The sequence below is a fragment of the Dermacentor silvarum genome, chromosome 6, assembly GCF_013339745.2.
Source record: "Dermacentor silvarum isolate Dsil-2018 chromosome 6, BIME_Dsil_1.4, whole genome shotgun sequence".
Lineage (NCBI taxonomy): Eukaryota > Metazoa > Arthropoda > Arachnida > Ixodida > Ixodidae > Dermacentor > Dermacentor silvarum.
Window position 1 is genome coordinate 38,794,792 of NC_051159.1, and position 11,177 is coordinate 38,805,968.

Sequence of the window (11,177 nt, forward strand, 5' to 3'; positions counted from 1 at the left end):
TATCTATCTATCTATCTATCTATCTATCTATTTGGTATATCGTGATATCCTGTCTTAGATTCGTAATTGTCGGGACAGGAATCGGTAGAGTCAGTAGGGCGGATGGTAATACACTTCGCTCGACGTAACGTCCTTACAGTCGAATGTGAGGAAGTGATTCTAGCAAAAGCAGTGAATATGCGGATTTGTGCTCAGTGATAGTGCGTCACTCCGTGCGACAGGAAAGACCCCAGCTTTGCCCGAGGGGCGGTCTGTTCTCAGGCGAAGGCTCGCGGTGCCAAGGTCACGAACGCGTGCCCGACTCTGCATTCAAACAGCAGGCCACCGGATGCGCCTTAGCCCGCACAGTGCGACCAGCGAAAACTCACCAGACACGCAGGCATTGGCAGCAGCGACACTCGCCCGCTCTTTTCACGCGGCGGAACGTCAATTTCGTCAATACTGAAACGCCGTCCTTCGCGGGGATTAGCCCGTCGCAAACATGTAAATTTGACGCGAGCGCACCGGCGCGGTTGCTGGAAGGGGGTGGAGGAGTAGTGGGCCGCGTGGCGCGTTGGTCAGCTGCGCGCGGCATGTATAACTGTACACACGCCGCCACCATGCGCTGTATCGTACGCTCTCGAGTGCGCGAGGCGGCAGGTGTTTCCCGGAGGCGGCTCCATGTATTCGCGTGTTCGCGTGAGTTGCCCCGAACATTCGGAGATCGCGTGGCGATCCTTGGCCTCGATGTCGAGGTGCCGTAAATGTCCAGCACGGAACCGAGGCGCATGGTAATAAGGGCGCGGGTGAGCCGTCACAGGGAATCCTAAAATCCGGGAGTTATTGAGACTCGCACAGTCGCTCAGTGTGACCCGAGATCGAGAGCATAATAAGACAAGAAAGACGACGCCGACTGAAGAGGAAAACCCTCTGAAAGGCGACAGCTGTGTCCATATTGTGAAAAGTTGGTCTTTGCGGGAGAAAACCGGGGTTATATATCTCGCTTAATAACATGCTTTTCGCGGATTGGCTTCTTTCTCCGTGAAATTTTGTGTAGATATTATAGTGTGAGTGCACGAGTTCCAATATGTTTGAAGCTATAGTATACTCGAATTCAGTACTCGAAGAGTACTGACTCACTGTGTACGAAGCTATGAACCAGCCACCGTGACTTAGTGGCTATGGGGCACTGCCGAACGTGAGCTCGCGGGCTCCAACGACCGGGGCGGACCGCAAAAAAAATTATGCAAATTTATGCGTGGTGTGGGAATCGGTTTAAGCGGCGATTTCTTTGGTGTTTGCGAAGAACGCTGCTCTTGTGCTGCGACCATTTGCAAGTCGGGGGCACGCGACGGCGTTGCACACGTTTTCACCGTTAAACTCGTCGCTCAACGTAGCCTTGTGGCTCTGCGACCCAGCAGAAAAGTCTCATGGAAACTTTTCGGCGGAGACCACAGTCTATCGCCAGAAGTGAACAGGCTTTGTGGCGCAGACTTCAAACGGCCATAGTCACAATCCCCTTTCTTCGCTCCATTATAACCCGCGGTGAAACCTCCCCCCTCTCCCCCCAGTCGGCTGTGGTGCTAGGACTGTGGTCCTAACACCATTGCCCGAACAAGCCCAAGCCCCCGTGGCAAGGGTCAGAACACCAGGAGCAATGGGAGGCTGCTCTGCGCAGCTCGCAACCGGAGCTACAGCTTCGGACGGTGGGCTGGGCCAGAGGGGTCACCGAAGCACATATGTGCTCGGCCATCGGCCCGAGGGCCCATTGTCATCCTGCTTCTCCTACCGCTCTATGGTGTTTGCGGTTTGTTTGTGCTCGTCTCTCTTTCGCTCTATCTCTCTCTCCCCTTCCGCTCTCTTTCTCTTTTATCCCCCCCCCCCCCCGTGTAGGGTAGCCAACCGTAACTACCTCTGGTTAACCTCCCTGCCTTCCTATGCATCCTTTCTATCTCTCTTACTCACTCCGAGCGTTTCCTTCTTCTGCAGACATTACACGCTTCCGCCCCATTTTGTTTGTGTTGGAGCTCGCGTCTGCGTCATGCGTGTAATGCCCCTGCTTGCTATGCGACATGAGGTCTTTTAAACACCTGCCGTTGACACTTCTCCTGTGGTTGCCACGCTACGCGCGTCACCGACCGTACTCGGCGAGCTTTGACCTTGCGTTTTCCTTCTCACGCATTCATTCCGTGCACATGTTGATCCCAGGGAGGTTCGTCGTATCTGATGTTGCTCCTCATCCCTGGACGCTATCTTCCCCTCCCCTTCTGGTGGCGCGTCGTGTCGTGTATATCAATCAATCAATCAATCAATCAACCAATCAATCAATCAATCAATCAATCAATAAATCAATCAATCTATCTATCTATCTATCAATCAATCAGTCCACTTAATTTTTCCACGCATAGAAAACAAATTCAGAAATATCAGAACCGATTCCCGAGGAAGGCTATACTTTCCCGTCCAGTAAAAAAATAAAATGTACAGGTCAACTGCAGAAACAACTGGTACGATTGAGCAATTTGCAATTTGCGGTCTAGCTAAAAAAAAAAAAAAAAAAAAAAAGAAAGCGACAGAACTAAACGAAGCCTAATTCAGTTACAAGTTCTTGGTTTTGAGAAGAAACAATTGGCAATTTTACTTGAAGTTACTGGATCGCTTGACTCCCAGAGGGGTAAAACCCTCCAAATTTTTTCGAGCCGCGGAATTCAATTGCTCCCTCACCCATACAACATAACAATTTGGCAGGTTGAAGTTGCCGTCCAAGGCGTGTCTCGTATTGTGAGCCGGTACAGAGAAGAGTTTTCGAGGAAGAAAAAACAACGTCTAAACCGATAGCACACATTGCGTTCCGGAAATACCATTAACGGTACCGTTTGTTTAGTGGAAGCTGATTGTCCTCAGAGTTCTCTTTTGTAGTTTTAGTACAATTTATAGGTATGTTATATATGTCACGTCCCAGGACTAACGTTGCTATTACAAAGCGCAAAATGCAGTGACATAAGCAAATCCCGAGTGGTTAGTCTTGATGAGTATGTACCAGGCATACGCGACCATTCTTGGACACTTTATAAACGTGCTCTTCGCAGTGTAAATGCTTGTGAAATGCCACACGTAACTATTTAAACGAAACAGCTTCTTGAATTGGATTATTGTTGGAACGAGGATTTCTTAAACTAGTGTTTACATTTTTTTCTTCGAGGACGAAAAATCGCGTACTTCGATTTCTCGCTGTCCGAGGTTCATTTATTTTCGAAAAACCCAGAAGAAATATTTGATAAATCGCAATTATATCAGATTGAGGCGCAGAGCGAGTCACCAATAAATATCAGAGCAGTGTCACCTGCATACATTAAAGCCTTCGAATACCGAATAGCGTAAGGGAGATTTCATGTACAGCGCAACCCGCCGGGGTTGCTTAGTGGCTATGGCGCTGGGCTGCTAAGCACGAGGTCGCTGGATCGAATCCCAGCCGCGGCGGCCGCATTTCGATGGGGGCGAAATGCGAAAACACCCGCGTACTTATATTTACGTGCACGTTGAAGAACCCCACGTGGTCGAAATTATTCCGGAGTCCCCCACTCATACCTACAGTGGATAAAATCAGAAAAGTAGGACTAATAATAGAAGCCAAAGGCAACAACAGGGGAAACAATCACGAAATTAGAGGGAACGGTTTCTCAAATAATAAGATTAATCAAAAGGATAACTAACAAGCACAATGGAATCGGAGAAAAAGGCACAATACGACTGGTACAGACATTTTTCCTAAGCAGAATAGTATACGTAGCACCATACCTCAGATGGTATGTGGCTGAAAAGAACAAACTAGAATGCCTAATAAGGAAAGTATACGAACAGGCATTAGGATTACCCATAAGCACTAGCACGGAAAGACTACTAGGACTACACAACACATTGGATGAATTCACAGAATCTCAGCGCATATCGCAGTATGAAACACTCTCTAAGACCAATACAAGAACAAGTATATTAGAAAGATTGGGTGTTAACTACCACACACAACAAGGAGAGAAGAAGGAAATGACAAGAGAGATCAGAAATATTATAATGGTTCTCCCCCTGCCTCCCAGACAACATGAAGGACGAAGACAAAGCAGAGCCAAGGAGATAAAGAAAAGATTTGGGCAAGATAAAGCAGCAGATTTTGTAGACGCTGCTAGACTCAAACGCAGGAAAGGATTCACTGCAGTCGTAGTAAATCACAAAAAAGAATGTGTAACAAGCGTCACAATAAAGACAGAATATACAGAAGCAACAGAAGAAACGACGATAGCACTATCGCAATAACACGAACTGAAGCATACATAGTAATCAGTGACTCACAGGCAGCAATTCGCAAGTATGAAAATAGCCGAATCTCCCCGGAAGCACTACACACATTATTGAAAGGAGCTCCTCCCCCCCCCCCCCCCCCCTCGAAAAAAAAAAAAAAGAAAAGACAAACACGTTCAATTAGTGCGGACACCTGCCCATACTCCGACCTCATCGGGGGACAACGGAAACAACGAGGCGGCACACAACGCAGCTTGGGGGCTGCCCGACCGAGTTGCGACAAACATTGGTACGGTCAACACGGGGGCCGCCGAAGAAGTAGAGGAATGAGATTGGGAGTGGGGAGACAGATTGAGCCAAATACAAAGATATATCAGCACATTATAAAATGCAGATGTGTATTTATCCACCACCTCAACAAAAACTAAATAAATCGCAGTCTGTTCAGTGGCGGAAGCTACAAACGAGGACACACTGTAATCCAGTAATGTGGAATATACTATAACCAGATATATACAAGACAAACGAATGTAAGTGATGCGACTCAAGAGCAACTCTTGAGCATATGCTGTGGGAATGCAAAGGGCTGACGAGTAGCAACGGGGAGACAGCCTCTAGTGAAAGCCTCCATGCGCGTTGGTGTACTGTGCTGCTCAGCTCAGCCCCAGAAGATCAACTGTGGGCAGTCTAGGGGGCCGACGACGCCGCCAGAGCCCAAGGGCTCGTGGCAGACGCCCAGGCAGGGTGAAGCCCACCCTATTAACTTGCCGGACAAAAATAAAGTTGTTACTTACCTACCCCCCACTACGGCGTGCCTCATAATCAGATCATGGTTTTGGCACGTAAAACCCCATAATTATTATTATATGTAGAAAAGAGAAAGAGAAAAGACATAAGGGAAAGGTAGGGAGGTTAACCAGGCTGAGCCCGGTAGGCTACCTTGCACTGGGGAAGGAGGAAAGGGATTGAAAGAGGAGAAGGAAGATAGAAGTTCACACCTTGCACATTTACACAGTCAAGCGTTCATCACTGAGTTTCGTCACAGGCGGTCATACAGGTTTATGCACTTCAAAAAACGCAGGAGCGCCTTTATAGCCCTGTACATAGCAGACGCATGAGGCCACGGGCCCAAGATCTTCTCCTCCGTAAAAGGCCTGTCGTCTAAGTGCCCCAAAGCAGTCCGAAGGGCAATCCTCTCTTCGTATCTGGGGCAGTCACATAAGAGATGTCTGGTGGTTTCCTCAACACCACATGTGCTTCAGTTGGCACTGTCCGCCATTCCAATTAGGAATGAATAGGAGTTTGTAAAAGAAACTCCTATTCGCAGGCGGCACAGTAAGGTTTCTTCTTGTCGTTTAAAACCGGGTAAAAGTTGTAATTGCATCTGTGGGTCCAGGGCATTTAGGCGCCGGTTGGTAAACTCTGGCGTATTCCATTTTCTTAGAATTATAGTATGGGCAAGACTGCTGAGGTGCCGCGCTGCATCCGTTCTTGACAATGGTATTGGGATTCTTTCATATTCGTAATGTGCTTCACGGGCAGCTTAATCGGCACCTTCATTGCCAGTGATGTTGCAGTGCCCAGGTAGCCACTGAAATACAATGTCGTGGCCTCTGACCACTGCTAGATGGTAGTGTAATCGTATCTCTGCTACCAATTGTTCATGTGGGCTGCGGCGCAGAGCTGATAAAAGTGACTGTAGGGCTGCCTTTGAATCACAGAGTGTAGCCCAATTATTTGGTAATTGTTCGTGCACATAAAGCACTGCGCTACGGAGGGCGGCAAGTTCAAACCCTGTCGGTGTTGTGACGTGGCTTATCTTGAACTTCTTACAGAATGATGCCGACGGATTAACTACCGCACCAGTAGAGCTGGTCAGAGTCGAAGAGCCATCTGTATAAATGTGAATTCGATCAGAGTAGAAATCATGCAGCAGATGTAGAGCAGCTTGATTCAGGCCACAAGTAGGCAAGTCGGACTTCTTTGTAACTCCTGGAATGGAAAGCCGCACTTGTGGCTGCCGGAGACACCACAAAGGACAAGGTGGTCTTGCTGCAGGCGTGAAGTCTGATGGAAGAGAAGATCGATAGGAGGTTACAATGCCTGAAAAAGTTGCATCTGGTCTACTTTCCACCCGCCGTGGTTGCTCAGTGGCTATGGTGTTGGGCTGCTGAGCACGAGGTCGCGGGATCGAATCCCGGCCACGGCGGCCGCATTTCGATGGGGGCGAAATGCGAAAACACCCGTGTACTTAGATTTAGGTGCACGTTAAAGAACCCCAGGTGGTCCAAATTTCCGGAGTCCCCCACTACGGCGTGCCTCATAATCAGAACTGGTTTTGGCACGTAAAACCCCATAATTTTTTTTTGGTCTACTTTCCGAGAGAGAAGCAAGGCGTTGAGACTGTATTCGGGAAAGGTGTCGAAGATGATTTCGAAGGGTGTCTATAGCGACATACGTTTTGATGGGATGTTTCCTGGCGATGGCAATTGTTGTGGCTGTTGAAGCGCATCGCGGTAGGCCAAGAAAGTTCTAAGTGCTTGAGCTTGCATGCTCTCAAGCACTCTGAGGTTTCTCCTCCGGGCGCTTGACAACACCGGAGTGCTGTAACGCAAGAAACCCATGAAGAGCGCTTTGTATAGTTGCAGCATAGAACGCACTGACGGTCCCCACGTTTTTCCGGCGATGGCTTTGAAGAGGTGACTGATCGAGAGGAGTCTTTTACTTACGTAGGATACATGGGGGCTCCAGGAGAGGTCGCGGTCGACAGTGATCCCTAAAAACCGATGGTTTCTTTTGTACAAAATAGGCTGGCCATTAATAGACACAGGGTATTCAGCCATCGATTTTCGCGTGAAGGCGATTAATGCGCATTTTTCTGTTAAAACAGCAAGACCTTGTCTCTGAGGATAAGTAGACGTCATCGTTGCAGCCTTTTGTAACCTTGCGCGAACTTGCGGGCGAGTTACTCCGGAAGCCCAGATGCAGATGCCATCTGCGTAAATTGATAGACTGACAGGCTGTGGAAAGGATTCCGCCAGCCCAATCAGAGCCAGGTTGAACAAAACTGGGCTTAAAACGGCACCTTGTGGAACCCAACTGCTGGAATACTGGTCGGTAGTTTTGCCGACAATTATTTTGACGATTATTATATGTAGAGCGAAAGTAACAGTGAGTCCAAGAGCGATCCTCGTGACACGCCACTAGTTAGCGTACCGCTGTATGCAGAATAATTTCCGCCGATTACTACCGTTTGCTTGGCGAGCGTTAGAGACCTTTATGTTAGGGGATCAGGGGCGTAGCCAGAGGGGGGGGGGTGAACCCCCCCCCCCCCCCACCGAAATTTTTTGCGACCCCCCCCCCCCCCCCTTACCCACCTTTTTTCTCGTCACTTCGCGCTGACATGATTCAAGAAACCGGTGTTACTATCACAATTTCATTCCTGGGCGCTTCCGTTTGGGTTGGTAATTTACAGCGAATCATGTCTGCATACGGAAAAACGTGTCGCGGTGTTTGTCAAGGCTTTGGCACTCTTTGAGGTTTTGGGCGAGAATGCGCAACAAATGAAGCGACAAATGCGGCGGCCGCATTTTACATGGGGGCGAAAATGCTTGAGGCCCGTTTACTTAGATTGAGGCGCACATTAAAGACCTCAGGTGGTCTAAATTTCCGGAGCCCTCCACTGCGGCTTCTCTCATAATCATATCGTGGTTTTGGGACGTTAAACCGCAACAATACACAATTAAGAACTGTGTTTTTAAGACTGTTCGAAAAATCTCAATCCCGGAATAATTTCACTTAACTTTCTTGCTTGATTTTCTTATAAAAGGGTGCTGATGAACACAGAACACGAACTACCCAGCAGTACGTGTAGGCAGCGTATTTCAAGGGGGCGACTTCGCATTGCGAGGAAGCGACGCACTCGGCAGAGTTCGGACGGTGACAATGGATGCGAGAAAAGAGAACTGTACCAACTACACATGTCCGCTCGTAAAGTTTCGCCTTAAACACAAGCGTTCGTTTCTCCCCTGGCGGAAAGGTTCGCGGGTATACATTTCCGCCGCTTCCCTTCAGGGGTCGCGCTCGCGCAATAGTCGCGCGTGAAACGTCTTTTGTTTGCTATTGCGCCCCTACGGAAGGCTGGTAGTCGCTGTTGTGTTGTTGAATCTCAAACCAGCAATGTACACACGAAGGGGTTGATGCCAGCAGTGAAATTCCACCGACTTGCAACAGAATGCACGACACAGACAGCCGACAAGCATGGATTACTGCTGTGCGCAGTACAGCGTTAGTAAACCCTTGTTGCATGCGCTGACAGTTCTCGTCGGAGTTCACGCGTCCTGAGAAATTGATTATGGGCGCTATGCACTGAACAAGACCGGAGCTCATTCCTGCATCACTAGTGCACCGATCGGTCGAGATTCTGAGAGGTACGAGACAGCTTCCTGCTCGCGCCGGCGTAAGTGAAGCAGAAATGAGTTGGACGTACTACTTAAAACTGCGTACACATGCCATATCTATGTTGTGCGGTGAAATATTCTGTACAATTCTGAATCTGTTGACGTAAAGGCAAATGACGGCTGCACGCTCGCACAAAGCGGAAGACACAGTGTCCTATGCCCTTGCCGCAGGAAATGCAACCCTCTCGTATCAGGGAGCAGGGCGACGAAAGCTTCGGAAAAAAAAAGGCATTACGCGTTTTTGCGCGTATTTAAGTTTTCTAGCGCAAAGACGCAGCGAACAAGCTATTGCTATGTGGGTAGGTATAGCCTGGTCACACGTGCATTTTCACATGTATAGCTGTCCTTGACTTGTGAAATGCACTTCGCCCCGACGAGGACGACGCCATCCACGCTTCAGGGAGATTAGCGATTAACGATGTCTTCTCCGATCGGGCGGGTCGTTTGAATGATGCGTTTTCGAAGACTGGTTCATTCAGTGGTGCGATGAGAGGCCTTTGCTCCAAACGCCCACTGTACCTGTCGTACTTACTGTATTTTACTGCGCTTACATTACTTTTTACTTAATTGCTTCACAAGCACACGCGCATGTGAGGGGGCGGGGGAGGTCCCATGTCTTTGATATACATGTAAAGAGTCTTCTCAAACTACCAATATTTATTATCGATCACGTCACATAGAGGAAAGCTGTAGCTTGTCCCCCCCTCCCGAAAAAAAATTCTGGCTACGCCCTGCAGGGGACGAAAGCGGCACCCAAGCTTTGAGGGACGCAAACTCCATTGTGAGCCCTTCGAGCTCTTGTGCTCACTTTGGGTGTTCTTTTTTCTTTCTTTCTTTTTCTCTTTTCTTTTTTTTTCTTTTCTTTTTTTTTGTACGTCCGGTAGTTTGCGTCCCCCAACGCTTGAGTGCGGCTTGCGTCCCCTAATCTAGTACTATCTATTAACTTCTGTGCGGTCATGCGAGACAGCATAGAAACAAGCAAGGAGAAAACATTATCCACGGAACAGGCGAGGAAAGCTTGCCTTTAATACTCGTACTTTGTCCGAGTACTTGCTCGCTTTCCCTTTACTAGCGCTCGCTTCACATGGTCGGGGTTCCCATCGAAATAGCAGCAACAATCATCAGCAAAGTGTGGTGAAGCCTGCCATACAGATTTGCTTTAATACGGGTATCACTTTATCGCGGACAACTACATTTCTCTTTGATGATATTTACTCCAGCTTGAGAACATCCGCAGGACTGATTTGTCAACCCCAGACAGATTTTCTTGGTGTGGTTATTATAAACTACTACGTGATATCTCTAAGTGGCCGGCAACCGGCTAGCGACAAGCTTTCTCAATTAGACCCGAAGCGTCGGAGAGTCAAACAAACACACCGCCGCTTCACAAGCGCACCCAAGCATGGATGCCCAAACGAGTTCTAGTTCATTCCTTTTAGTTTCCTATTGCGTCTTATTACAGCCCCTAAAGCTCTAAACATTAAAAAGCAATAAGTAAGGAAATAGAGAGAGAGGGGGGGGAGGCGCCTCGTTTCTATGCTCTGAGAAGCTGCGTGACGGGTTACTAGTCTCAATATATGGGATCGCCAGCGCAGTGAATGCTTTTTGGCTCGCACCAAGATAGGCCGGCGGGGCGACATGGTTTAATAAAATTACGACGTGTAAAACTCTCTTAAACCATTTAGAACTACACTGGTGAACATACGAGTGTCCTTGCAAGATTCCCACTCCGCGTTAGTACACGACCTACAGAAGGTGACATTCTTCTGGGTCCTCCTAATGAATATGCAGATTTCTTTACCGCGCACTCCAGCGAGTTTCCTTACTAAGCTTGAAGCTCTAATCGCGGCTGCAATCGGTGGCACTGAATTGAAACAGGAAGTACGACTGGCATCTGAATCGAAGAGACTGCGGGCGCCAAATTCCTCGTTGCGTCTCAGGGCACATCAGGGGGTTATAAGCTAATGAGAGGGAAATACGAGAAGCAGTCGAGTAGATGGTTTACAGCGCTGTTTTCGCATTTGAATTATGTTGTGAAAAGGAACAGCAATAGGAAATAGTCGTCGCGATGCGGCACCGTTTTCTCGCCACAGGCCACGGCAGTGACGCAGAACTGAACACGGTAGTATTTACTTGTGTAAAGCTGACCTACGTGTAAGTCCCGCACCCCTAATTTACAGTGAGAAAAGGCAAAATAAAAATAAAAAGTTTGAACAATATTGCGAAACAGTGACGCGATAACTGGCGCAGTTCTACATGTCGTTAATGGTTAATTGGTCGATTTCTCTGGTGTCGGTTCGAGGAAACATTTTAAACTCGTGCGGGAGCAATCCCTTATCGGGAACAATCTGTTGAACTTTTCTTTATTATCGACTAAAGTACACGTCGTTTTTCTTTTCGCAGCGGGGCGCTTGCCGGTGGTAACTAGTGGAGACTAGTTTA